Raw genomic sequence first — 14195 nt, 5'->3', positions numbered from 1 at the left:
AGCCATGGCCACCCTGTACCATCAATCACTTCAGAGCCATCCGGAAAAGCTAAAAGATGATGTTCTCCTTAGAAGGAGAAATGAGTCCAGCATCCTTTTAAAAGTCTTCCTTACATTTCAAGTGTCTTCCTTCACTTCTTTTCAAATAAATAAAAAGGGCTCATTCCCTTTCATTCAAAACTCAGTTGTAACAATTTAGCTTACTTATATTACTAGGGTCATCTCTGATGGATTCCAGGAAATAGGAAGCAAGTTGTTGCTAGAAGACAGGGGCCCCAAGAGCTCACTAAGCCCAGGGGCTCCCAACACGTGCGTTAGCAATACCAGGGCTGACACATCAGCACAGCAATTCTGAAGAACTCAACTGCCTTTGAGGCCAATACACTCCTCAAGCAGGATCCCTGACAGCCACCAGCCCTGGCAAGCATTTTACTTTTCTTTCCCAAAGGAGCATAGGTGACCCCTTTACCAATTTCAGAAAACATTTTTGGCTTAAAGCTGTTAGTGTAGTTGGCTTCAGTATCTTCCAGAGCCAGCCACACATCGTGGATGGCTCTTGCCCTGGTCCCTGGGCTTCTCTCTGCTCAGTCATAATCACTCACTTCACCATTGAGTTTCATTTCCCCAAATCTGCCGGGCCTTGTCAAACTCCCATGCCCTCATCTGTGCTGCCCCCTTTGCCCAAAATACACTTCCCTGGACCATCACCATTATCAGGACATATTATAGTTTTCTGCTTAATGGTGGTTCTTTCCCAGCAAGCCATGAGCAGTTTGAGCTCAGGAAGCAGGACTCATTCACTTTTGTTTATCCAGAGGCTATCAAAGTGCCTAGCACATAGTGGGTGCTCAATAAATGTCAGCTGAAAGAATCGAGGAGTCCAGGTGAAGGACGTCATGGTGTTCATTGTACTATTCTTTCCACTTTTATGTAGGTTTGAAATTCTTCAAGAAAAAAAGTTGAGGTGACAAGATGAATTAAAGGAAGTCACTAAATCTTTGCGTCACAGTACCTAGGATGTTAAGTGTGATGAATTCAGTCCGTCCCAAAGAGCAGCGGTCCTACCGGGATCCAAAAGTCCTTTGGTGTTTACAGGTGGTTCTGTCTGTGTGTGAGTGCGCGCTGGAGGGGGCAGGAGGAATGGGCAGGAGCTGCTCGGGGAGGACCCGACTCCCGGAGTAAAATATCCCAGCTTCTGTCAGGGGACGGGGTCCCTCTCTAGCCTTGGGTCTGCCCGGGGAAGCTTTGAATGAGGACATTGTAAGAGGAGCGAAAATGTGAGATGCAGAGCTCCATCCGCTCCGCCCTCTGGGAGCAATAGCGGTATACCCGGCTAACGGGGGCCTTGAATCCGCCCCGGGAAGCCGCCACCAGGGGTATCAGCACCTCGCCCGGCTCCACCACAGGTTCAGAACCCTCTGGTACCAGGCTACACCTATTAATGTAAGTCATGACCTTCATCTCACCACGCCCAAGGCCTTGATCTGGCCATCCCGCCACCTCGCCCCTGAACCTCCACTGTGGAGACTGGGAGCGCTTGAATTGTTTGTCACTTGAGAAATTGAGAATTCACAGTATGTCCTTGCCCACATTTTAGAAATCTTTAGCCCCAGGACTCGACCTCTTCTTCTCTTAATGTCAAATGGTGACCTTGTCCCTGTGACCTGGGCCCCACCACACCCCCAGGCCCTTCCTAATGTCGGTCTTTCCTCCAAATAGTGGCCTCTCTTTGGTGGCTGTCAGTAGCAGCCACAGAGGAGCCTGTGAGGAATCGGAACACTCACCCTGGGAAGTCTCACCTAACCAAATTATTAGCTATCGTCTATTGAGTTCTAATAGCCTGACATTCTGCTGAGCGCTAATAAGAATCATAGTAGGAGATGTTTATTGAGTACTTACTATGTACAGGGACTGTGGTTAGTGCTACCTTCATTTTCCCATTGAATCCTAACATAGATCCTTCTTGTGAGTGTTATCTCCATTCTACACATGAGGAAACTGAGATGGAGAGAAGCTAACAAGTGGTAGAACCAGAATTTGAAGCTGGTCTCTGTTTCCATAATCTGTGCCCTTCATACACTATGCTAAAGTGCCTTTTCCTAAGTAATTTAATTTGAAGTGGAATGAGTAACTTGAGTTCTAAAATAGTGTTGAAAAGTGGGCAAAATTTAGCCCCCTAAAAGTGTGGCATTTTTGTTCTCTTGAAAAACACCACATTTTATTTGTTTTCTTGAAACGGTAATACTGTCCTAAGAGGTGAGGTCAGCGATGCTGCTCCATAAACCGCCAAATGCTGCAAGCGAGGCTGAGGGCTGGGGAACCCCACAGTTTTGCCCCAAAGGCCCTGGGCCTAAGAGTGCCCAGGAGCTGTAATCGTGGGGCTGAGCACAAGTCATTCACTCCCCTCAGCTCCGACATTGCCTCTGCGGCCTCCCTTAAATCATTTGATTTTTCTATTCCTTAGCTCCCAACTGACAAAATGGCCTTGATTACATTCGTGTTACATATCTTGCTAGTCATTTGGAGGATTAAAAAGCCGTATAAAAACTATAAAAGTATTTTAAGACTAAAGTAATTGTATAGATTTTTAAATATGTATATAGATACTACTATATAAATCACAGGTTATATTGATGCAAAACTTAAACTCCTGTTTCTTGTGCATAGCCAGTCACCCGGACAGACAGATGCGCTGATGGTGAGTGTGTGTGGTTCTGGGAATGAGGCGTTTCTTCACCTTATTGGGCTTCCCCATATTATATAGCTCTTCTAAATTTATTTATATTAATTATAAAGTCAAAAATGAAAAAATAGGGCCAGCCTGGTGGCGCAACGGTTAAGTTCTCACGTTCCGCTTCGGCGGCCCTGGGGTTCGCCGGTTCGGATCCTGGGAGCCGACATGTACCGCTTGGCACCATGCTGTGGCAGGTGTCCCACATATAAAGTAGAGGAAGATGGGCATGGATGTTAGCTCAGGGCCAGCCTTCCTCAGCAAAAAGAGGAGGATTGACAGCAGTTAGCTCAGGGCTAATCTTCTGCAAAAAAATAATAATAATAATATATATTTCTTGAGTACTCACTAAGTGACAAACACTGTGCTAGGAATACAAAGATGAATAAGATAAGATTTTTGTCTCAGAATATAGACTAGCAAGGGAGGGAGACACATAAACTGCCTGTGACTAATTAGGAAAGAATGTAAAGGGCTTTTAAAACACAGATGCTGAAAGTTACGAATTGATGAGGCTTATGTCATTCGAATCGACACCTTCTCCATCTCCTGAAGGAAGAGGAAGTTGCCATTGCTCAGAATATTTGGGGGGATTCTGATGTGAGATTTGTACTCAGATTTTAAGGTTCCCTTTCTGAGTATTTTCAATGGCTGCAAATATTTATCCTTTAAGGATAAGTTCAATTTAAAACATTTTTAAAAGAGCCTGGAACATCTTGTCATATCAGAAAGTAAAAAAGCTATCAAGGAACATTCAGGCCATGTTAAAAGGACATAAAAGCCAGTCTGAAGAGGCCCTAACTGGCCAAAGATGAGACCACTTCTGCATCAAAAGGATAACTGCGTTGGATTGAAACACATTGAGTGTGGTTAGGTCTTTGATGTCATAATGATACTAAAAAACAAGTAAAACTCATTGTTCACCTGTGAAAAATACCAGAGAACCAAATCATTTTGAAAACTGCTAGACAAAGCATTTAATCTGCCTTTCCTACCTAAACTGTGTCTTAGGGTAACTAAGCAGCTGAGGGAGAAGAATCTGTGTATTGAGGCATTCCAACTGACAAATGAAGAGGGAGTGATGGAACTCATCACCGTTCTGCAAGCCCTAATGAATTCATTCTGCAGGCAATGACCACTGATGGCTACAAACACCGTTGAAAGAGACAACTAGACATCGTGTACCCTCTCAGGGAAGTATACAAGGTGTAGTGACACTATAGGATAACAACTACTCTCTTCAACATTGTGCACAACAATAAATCTAGGGTGTGAAAGGAATTAAACAGAAAACCATAAATTAAGAGACATAAAAGACATATCAACAATCACAATGTATAGATTTAGACTTGACTTTTTTTTAATTATCTTATTTATTTATTTATTTTGAGGAAGATTAGCCCTGAGCTAACATCTGCTGCCAATCTTCCTGTTTTTGCTGAGGAAGACTGGCCCTGAGCTAACATCCGTGCCCATCTTCCTCTACTTTATATGTGGGAGGCCTGCCACAGCATGGCTTGACAAGTGGTGCGTAGGTCCACACCAAGGGATCTGAACTGGCAAACCCTGGGCCGCCAAAATGGAACATGCAAACTTAACCACTGGGCCACCGGGCCAGCCCCTGAATTTTTTTAAAAAACACATTTATAAGACAACTGGGAGGGCAGGCCCCGTGGCCCAGTGGTTAAGTTTGCGCACTTTGCTTTGATGGCCCAGGGGTTCGCCAGTTCGGATCCTGGGCATGGGCATGGCACCGCTCACCAGGCTAGGCTGAGGTGGCATCCCACATGCCACAACTAGAAGGACCCAGAACTAAAAATGCACAGCTATGTACCGGGAGGCTTTGTGGAGAAAAAGGAAAAACAAAATGTTTAAAAAAAAAAAGACCATTAGGAAAATGTGAATGCTGACTAGGCATTTAATGAAATTAAATAACTATCTCTTTTAGATGTGATTACGGTATTGTGGTTATTTTTTTATTTTTAGTTTTATTAATTAATTTTTCTCAATTTTATTGAGATATAATTGACATATAACATTGTATTAGTTTAAGGTGTACAGCATAATGATTTGATATATATATATATTGCTAAATGATTACTGTAAGTTTACTTAATATCCATCACCTCACATAGTTACAATTTGTTTTCCCTGTGTATTTTTTTAAAAAGAATTCTTATCTTTTAGGATGCATACTGGAATATTTACAAATAATTTTTAACTGGAAACAAAAAGATTTTAAATGACTCTTCAAATGTCTGGTCAACATAAGCATTTTTAAAGCTGGGTGACATTATTTGGGTAAAAGTCTTATGTGGCTAGTATATCCATTCTGCAGACAAACACAAAAGACATTTTCACCAAATGCAATATTTTTGGAAAAAGTGTTGATCTTTGCAATGAGATACCATTTTTCACAAATAAAATTAGCAGAGATCAAATAAACATAGAAAAATAGCATCAGTGAAATTTTAGTGAAGTGAGAACAACCAATCACTCGTTGCTGGTAGGAGCATATATTATAGCAACCCTTTAGGAGAGCAATTTGATAATATACATTCAGAGTTAAAAATCTCTATACTCTCTAACCCAATAATTCCACATCTGCAAATAATTTGAACTATAGAAAAAATTATGCACCAAGATATTCATTGCAGCATTTTTAACAATATCCCTAAATTTAAAATTACCCAGTCCTGCGGGAGTAAAAGGGTTAACAAATTTTGATACTATAATAGACATCAGAAATGATATTTATGATGAATTTTCAGTAACATGAAACATGCTTTTATATGTTAACTAAAATAACTTGGGTACAATATTTTTATAAGGTTTGCGACTATATAGGTTTATTTATAATATTTAATTTTAATTTTGTTTCATGTGTTTACAATTACATATTATATAAAAGAATATGGCAATTTTGAAATGTTGCTTTTTTCCCATTTATTTTATGAAAAAAAATTTAACTCTTCACAAACAGCTTGAAAATGGTATCTTTTCCTTGAAATGACATTTTTTAAATGAAACTTTCTTGACATTTATACATACAGAAGAGTATAAAACCATGGGTTTATTGCTCAATAAATTTTCTCTAAGTGATCACAGACAAGTCCGGACCACTTGGAACAAGAAATTAAACATTGCCAGCGCCCCTAAAGCCCCCTCAGAGCCCCTCTCAGTCACAACCCCACAAAAAGTAATCATTAACCTAACTCCCATCAGCATCAACGTTTTGCCTAATTTTGAAGTATATAGGCAGAACCGTAGAATGCATGCTCATGTCTGTTATCTTTTGCTTAATTTACATTTACGAGATTTGTCCACATTGCTGCATTTAGCAGTACTCCCTTCTTATTGCTGCGTCCTGTTCCCTTGTATGAAGATAGCACATTTATCTGTCCTATTGTTGATGGACGTTTCATTGTTTCTAGTTTTTGGCTATTACAAATGGTACTACAATGAATATTCTTATACGTGCCTCTGGTTGCACAGATACATGCAATGGGTATATATCTAGGAGAGGAATTGGTGGTTTGAGAGTGTCTGTGTGTTCTTATTTGGTAAATTCCAGCTAAAAGCTCTCCAGCGAGTTGTGGCAGTTTACCCTCTCCTGAGAAGTGCCAGAGAGTTCCGGTTGCTCCGTGTCCTCACCAACACTTGGCATCATCAGTCACTTTAAGTTTTGTCATTCTGGTAGGTGTGTAGTGGTATGTTATTGTGGTTTTAATTTGCATATCCCTTATGATTAATGAAGCTGGACACTTTCTCATATGTTTGTTGGCCATTTGAATATTTTTTTTAGTGATGTGCCCATTTAAGTGTTTTGCCCATTTTTCTATTACATTGTCTTTTTCTTACTAATTTGTAGGAACTTTTTATTTTTTTATTTTTTTATTTTTAAAGATTGGCACCTGAGCTAACAACTGTTGCCAATCTTTTTTTTTCTTTTTTCTGCTTTATCTCCCCAAATCCCCCCAGTACACAGTTGTATATCTTAGCTGCAGGTCCTTCTAGTTGTGGCATGTGGGATGCCACCTCAATGTGGCCTGACGAGCAATGCCATGTCCACGCCCAGGATTTGAACTGGCGAAACCCTGGGCCACTGCAGTGGAGCACAGGAACTTAACCACTGGGTCACGGGGCCGGGCCTGTAGGAACTTTTTAATACTCTGAATATGAGTCCTTTGACAGATACTTTTATTGTAAATATCTTTTCCAAAAAATGTTTGCGTCTTGCCTTTTCACTCTCTATATTACGTCTATGTTGAGTTTTTAAAAAATCATTATGTGGAAAAAAGCACAAATAATCTCAAAATACCATTTCTGATACTTTGGTGAAAATATATGTGATATTTTCCTTATTTTTACTTCTTAATATTTTCCTAAATTTTTATTTTTGTTATAAAATAAAATTTATATCTAAAAAGTAATATTAAACTCTAATGATGAAATCATTAAATGCTAATGATGATCGTAAAATAGAAGGAAAAAAAATCCAGGAAACGATTTTATTTATTTTTTTTAAAGATTGGCACCTGAGCTAACAACTGTTGCCAGTCTTTTTTTTTTCTTTTTTCTGCTTTATCTCCCCAAATCCCCCCAGTACATAGTTGTATATTTTAGTTGTGGGTCCTTCTACTTGTGGCATGTGGGACACTGCCTCAGCATGGCCTGATGAGTGGTGCCATGTCCACACCCAGGATCTGAACCAGTGAAACCCCGGGCCGCCACAGTGGAGCGCGCGAACTTAACCACTCAGCCACAGGCCAGCACCACAATTTGATTTTATCATTTGAAATGAAGAAAGAGTTTCTGTTCTTATACTAAAAACAAGAATTAAAATAGAGGATTCCTGGGGCGACCCCAGTGGTGCAGCAGTTAAGTCTGCACACTCTGCTTCAGTGGCCTGGGGTTCGCCAGTTTGGATCCCGGGGAACACACGTATGCACCGCTTGTCAAGCCATGCTGTGGCAGGTGTCCCACACATAAAGTAGAGGAAGATGGGCACGGACATTAGCTCAGGGCCAGTCTTCCTCAGCAAAAAGAGGAGGATTGGCAGCAGATGTTAGCTCAGAGCTAATCTTCCTCAAAGAAAAAATAAAATTAAAAATAAATAAATAAATAAATAGAGGATTCCTGAAATTCCACTGGTCCTGAGGTGATGAAACTGTGAACAGAAGAGAGAAACACGAAGGCAAAGTGACGCCTGTCCAAGGGGCATCATGTGCTCCTCAGCTTCCGCCATTTTCCTGATGGACAGGTGCACAGTGACTCGTGCCTCACCGACATGGCAGGCAGGTGCGTCGGCAAGCTGGTGAGATACTGTGTCCTTCTTGGGACCAGAAGCACCTAAAGGGAGTGGCAGACAGAGGGGCGGGCTGGTGGCTGAGTCCTCCTGGTCAAGCCTGAAACACGCTGTCAGGACACTGGAGGAACCTATTACTTATCTTTATGTATTAGAGCTTTGGTTGGACATGAGACCGTGAGTTTAAAGGGATTCAGATGCAACATCTACTTTCCATTTTCTTTCCTGAAATGAATTAGAAGATCCGAATATTGAAGAGGAAACTGGTGGAAGTGAAAACTATTCAGATGTGTGGTGGCCACGCTGTCTCATTGGGAGTGATTTTTAGTAATGCTAATCTTGCCCATTTGTGCGTGGACACCGGCACAGCTTCCCTCCTCTGCCATTCCTAAAGGAGATTTTTATTTCTTCTCTTGAATGGAGTTGTTTCACGTGGACACGTGCTCCTACATTACTTCATAACTCTGGGAACACATCCTGAACCCGGAAAAGCTCTGTTTTTTAATAGGACACGAAGGGGTTTTGGAAACTGCTGCTGACTGTTTTGTTCTATTTTGCCCCCCTAAACACTCAAAGAGGCTCATGGGTTTCCTTATTTAACGTTTCCCAACCGATTAAATCTAGTTTCCAATCGTAAAACAGGGAGCAAGGGATGACTTTGGAAGATGCATGAAGACTCTTAAGTCTACCTTCCCTGTGCATCTGTGATCATGGTGATACTTTTCTTAAAGTTTCCATGTCTAAAAGGTTAAAGCAAGTTCAAATTCGTCCCCCAAAAAGGTTAACTCCTCTGAACACATTCATGTTTGAACCTGGAAAGTATTTGAGAAAGAGGCAGGTGCTGGGCAGCTCGAGGAGGCCAAGGTCTCCAGTCCCCAGCACACCTTCAGATCCTGCCTGGCACAGTTCACCCCTCCCCAGAGTACAGTACAGGTGTCTCAAGGATACCAGACTTGCGCCTGCACCTGCGTCTTGCCTTGGCTCCCCGACCCCAGCCTGGGAGGCGCTGGCCATGTTCTCCTCTCATGTTCCCAGGCGAGGAACAGCTCCCCAGCCCTTTCCTCTGGTCTCCCCTCCAGCCTCACCAAACCCTTCCTTCCTACCTAAATATTCACAAAGCACCAGCACAGACTCCAGCAGCTGCAGAGTCACGGGAGCACAGAGCCTCTGCAGCCCTTTTATATTCCTTCCTCAAGTCCGCTCCCAAGTTGCTTTTGGTTTTGTTTTTGTTTGTTTTCGAATTAGTTTTGTTTTTTGTAATATATCTGTAACTATGATAAGATCAAACCTTGTCAATGGTCCGACCTTGCCCAAGAGGACAGGGTGTGAAACTGTCCTCTGTGTGACTTGAACTAAGATTTTCCTAAATTTCGTACACTTTCAAAGTAACGTGAACATTGTGAGCAATTAAGCTGAGCAGTCTGCCTCTCAGATCTTCCTTTACAACATTACCACCGAGACATCTGTCAAACCACAGTAATTTAGAGGAATGACAACAGATAACGTGAAAAAAAAAACCCACTAGAGACGCAAGCCCATGTGAAAGAGCGTTTCCACCGCAAGCGGCGGAAGCTCCACTCAACCAGGCTGCTCAGAAAGCCGGAGCGGTTAGGGTGAATGCCCCGGCTTCTCTTATGGACTAACCGTAAAGAAACGGCCCGCAGCATCAACAGCTCAAGAGTGATTGCTCGAGCCTCTAGTTCTCTCAAGAACTAACTCTCCCTCCCCTCCTTTCTTCTTATATCTTACTCTCCAGAAACACAAGCCAAACACACTTAAAGATCAGCCGCCAAGAAGGACAAGTAAGTCCCCAGCTCTCCCTACTTCTGATTCTCCAGTCATCCATCCCTGGAGATTCCTTCTCAGCGAGGATGCCGTAATCTTCATCTCAGTGAGATGTGCCCCTCTTCTCTGGAACATTCCAGGGTTCTTTTTTCTTTGTAGCTAAGTACAGAATGACATCCAGGCAATTCCACTTCCATCACCAAGAGGCCCTGTAAAGAGAAAGGGGCTGTTTTCCTGCTCTTGACTTTCCTTCCCACTGAAGTGCCTGGAAGCAGGTGTGTGGATTGGGAGACGGGGTGGCCCAGAAGTGCTAGTACCGTGGACTCTGCAGGAGGACTCTGCAGTGAGGGGAGGGCTGCTCCTGATTCATCAGAGCATCCACATCGGCTTGTGCGTCATCAGATCTGCTTCTTAAGCCCTTCGTCTTCCTTGCTCGGTGAGTGGCAGACAGGGGCGGCGGGTGAGATGAGTACATTTTTATTTGGGTCAACTCTGATAAAATTAATTAAGGGCAAGCAAGGAGCTGGAGGTTGGTTTCAGAAAGCAAGAGTCTGCTAGAATCAGACTCTTTTTCTGTGTTTTCAATTCATCAAAGGAGCTATAAAATCCCTGAGATTTTGAGCTCTCCAGATGATTCTAACAAAAAGGCAGAGTTGAGAACCACTGGTCTACACCTACCAAATAGGAAGCATTCTATTTATTAAAAAGGCTTTTAAAGATGTTTGATAAAAGAGCATTAAGTCAGTCTACATGCTTTGAGCATATGCAAATAGGTACTATCTGGAACTCACTGCCAGCCCTGGAGCCAGTGTGTCAGAGAAGCAGCTGTCGCGGGCAGGGTCCCGGGCCCGCTCCTCCTGCTTCCCGAGAATATGTTCTTACAGGTGAACTCGCTGCAAGTGAGCTCTGGGCCGAAAGGGAGGAGAGAGGTCTCAGAAGAGCACTGAGCCGACAGGTGTAGGGGAACACGGGGCACTCGCCTCCTGCCCTTGACCGCCAGACCATGGTCCTGATTATTGTGGGATGAGCCTGTGTATATTAAGTTGTAGGTCTTTCACAAGGAACCCATTGGTTGGAACCCCGTAATTTTCCCTTTCTGGGCTGCCGCAGGGTAGGAATTCAAATGCAGAAAGAGAAACCTCAGAATTTCACTCTTGCTTTCTTTGGCACTCCAAGTGACATATTATCTTTTTTCCCCCTGAGCTTAATGACGAAAGTCCAGCTAACTCTGAGATCTTCTCTAGACCCCAGGGAAGCCAGGTACCAGTTATCTCTTAAGGAGAATGAGCCACCATGTCACACGAAGCCACACAAGCTCTCGGTGCAGCTCTGCTGGAAGCAGGTCCCCCAGCCTCAGCCTCGATGCCCAGAGGGCTCCGGACTGACGACCAGCAGCCATGCCAGTCACCCCCCGCACAGGGCCACCTCCAGTGTGTCTGTGGCAGGCAGGAAACTGGAGGAATCTGGTCTCCTCATTCCTGGGCTCGGCTATCTCATCTGCTATCTTTTTATTGTTTAGATATATTCGTGGTTTTCTTTCATTCACTCACATAAATCAAGGAGGCCCAAATGTTCCAGATAACTCTAGATAAAATAAGCGTGGCAGCAATTCATACAAAGTAAGCCGTAGCGTAGTGTAGGAAACGCTCCCCACAGAGCAGCCGTGCGTCCCAGACATGCGGGGAGGTTTCCAGTGTATTTAGGAAGCCGGGCCCTGCACACGTGTAATGTTAAACATGATGTAAAGGTTAACACCAGCCCGAGACCTTTCACTCCTCAGAGGAAGTAGGAACCACTGAAAATATACACCTGAGCAGAAATCAACTTGATTTATAATATCAACCCCCGACATGTATTTAGGAGTATTACAAAGGAGCAGCCATACTTGTTTAATAAAAAATATGCCCAAACTCTACTTTTGTACAGATGTATTTTTAATATGACCAAGTATATATTAAAATTGACAACTACGCTACGGCTGAGGTCCACGTGACTGGACACTTAACTGCAAGTCAGTGTGGTCACAGCTTCTTTCCCTTTCCCTCCCCGGGCTGAGCCCACCTCAGCTGTCTGTTGTATAATTCTGGATCGAGACAGTGTGATTCAATCAATATTTATTGAGGACCTACGTGGGCAATACTTTTATGTCTTGAAAACAGTTTAAGGAGTATCCATTGAACCCCACTGGAGGACATTGAGGGCCAGAGAAATGCCTGTGCCCCCATGTGCCCACATATGCCTCGCCTGGCCCATCCTGCCTGGTTAGCAGGTGACCTGGAGGAGGAGCACAGCCTCAGTGCTGGAGGGCCTGAGTTCAAATCCTGCTCTGCGGCTCACCATCTTCATGCAAATGGCTTAAACCCCTCCTCTGTGATGGAGATGCAAACGTCTGCCTTTCCGAGTTGCTCTGAGGCTTAAATAGGGTCCTTTAGAGCACCTGACGTGTAGTGAGCACCCAAGAAATATGAGTTCCTTACTTTCTTCATCTGGCTTACTCTTTTATCCTCATTAGCCTTTGGATTTTTTTTACCCAATGGGTTTTTTAAACATCCCATAAATATACCTTTTTGTTGTGCTAAGAGGTCTTAATAAAAATAACAAGGGGCCAGCCCTATGGCCTAGTGATTAAGGTAGGTGTGGCAGCTGGGTTCAGCTCCCAGGTGTGGACCTACACCACTCCCTGGCAGCCATGCTGTGGTGGCAACCCACATGCAAAATAGAGGAAGATTGGCACAGATCTTAGCTCAGGGCAAATCTTCCTCAGCCAAAAAATAAAAGGAAATCATGCTTCAGTTTATTATGAAATTTGATATTAGAAAAATGACCTGCAATTGAGAGTTCTAGCAGTATTTCCCCCACACAACAATGACCACCCTTATCCATGGAGGGTGCAACAATAAATGTTCAAGCCCAGGAGAGTCCATCCCTGCTCTGCAGTGTCTGTGTGATCTTGCTGTCCTCCTAGTCTTGGATTCTGCATGGGAGGAGAGCAGCAGCTTTGGACTCAGACGGGCATTTCTGCTGTCCCGTTGCTGAGAAAGCCTGGATCCAGTTGGGAACTTTTCCAGTGCTGAAGGCAAGTTTTGGCCTTGAAGGCACTGGAGGGTAGGAACTGTCCCCTCCGTCATTGCTCCTTACTGCCACTCCCCCAAACCACAAGAAGCTCCCCCTTCCACCTCCCTTGATGAAGTCCCCACTGATCCTTATAATGTGAGGGTCCTTAGGATGACAGTAGGAAAGGGAGTACTTGGTTTCAATTTGGGGACATGTATCTTTCACAAAAGCCACGCTCTTCATCGCTGGGCCTGAGCCACTGCATTTCCTCCTTTCAGGGTGCAAGTGAGCCCTGTGAGTCAGTGAGAGGTAAGATCCTGGCAGAACAAGAACAGCAGGGAGAGGGCAGGCCAGCCAGGCTCACGGAAGGCGGCACAGCCAGAGAAGGATGAGCGAGGACCCGGAAGTCATTCCAAGTGCGGGACAGGTGCATGGTAATCAGAAGAACAAGATTTCTGCTTGAAATTTCACAGAACAATGGGTTAATTGAAAGCAGCACCAGAATAATTACCAGATAGGGTAGATGGTAAAAACAAGATAAGCCAAGCTATAATATTTAGAAAAAATTTTAAGAATATCTCCAGAAAATACTGTTTCTCCAGGCTCTTTGAAATGTTTAACATAAATATATCTCCCCCAAACCTAAATCGTCTAGGTAAAAACATTCTCATCTTGCCACCCTGGCTCCACATCTTATTTTCACAGCCTTCTTGTGCCATATTTGTGTTTACTAAGTTACCTTCTTTATATACAATCAGAGCATTGCAACGTTTTGTTGTTGTTTTTAATTTTAAAAACTCATTATTAGCTCATTTGCTTATAATTTTAATGTCTTTTATTAGAAAAATCAAAATTAAAGGCCAGCCCCAATGGCCTAGTGCTTAAGTTTGGCACTCTCCACTTCGGTGGCCCAGGTTCAGGTCCTGGGCAAAGATCTACACCACTCATCTGTCAATGGTCATGTTGCGACAGCAGCTCACAAACGAAATACAGGAAGATTGGCAACAGACGTTAGCTCAGGGCAAATCTTCTTCAGCAAAAAAAAAAAAAATTAAACAAGCAGTCACTAGATCTTTGCTCTTGAGTAAATATGGCTTCTAAGAAATCAAGTGAATTATCTAATGCAATATTGAGTGTTTTCCTTATTCAGTCAATTCGACTTAGCTTTTCTAGCTAAAAAATGTTTGCATTTACACACACATTCATGTCTGTCATTTAAATAAATATACCTAGATGTTTAAAAGCCTTTTAGATGTGTAAAAGCTTAAGAAAGGGCATCCAAAAGATGGCACTGCAGTTGAGAAGGACTCTGCAGAA

The 14195-nt window shown here is 43.1% G+C and overlaps 1 long non-coding RNA gene across 4 annotated transcripts in view; it reads left to right on the top strand.

Annotated features, from left to right (window-relative positions):
- The window catches only part of LOC123287080 (uncharacterized), a 34560-nt gene extending 22595 nt beyond the window's left edge, over positions 1-11965 (top strand). Inside the window, exons 4-7 of one of the 4 annotated variants that reach the window (XR_011504526.1) lie at positions 6306-6427; positions 9796-9841; positions 9965-10260; positions 11069-11963. This is a non-coding gene — a long non-coding RNA (uncharacterized lncRNA). Of the gene's footprint in view, positions 1-6305; positions 6428-9795; positions 10261-11068 lie in introns of all 4 variants that reach the window. The other 3 variants (XR_011504525.1, XR_011504527.1, XR_011504523.1) reach the window with 3 other exon arrangements.
- Positions 11966-14195: the final 2230 nt, after the last annotated feature.

This window comes from Equus asinus, chromosome 7 (genome assembly GCF_041296235.1).
Source record: "Equus asinus isolate D_3611 breed Donkey chromosome 7, EquAss-T2T_v2, whole genome shotgun sequence".
NCBI lineage: Eukaryota > Metazoa > Chordata > Mammalia > Perissodactyla > Equidae > Equus > Equus asinus.
Note: the sequence above shows the minus strand (reverse complement) of the source record. Positions and strands in the feature narration are given on the sequence as shown.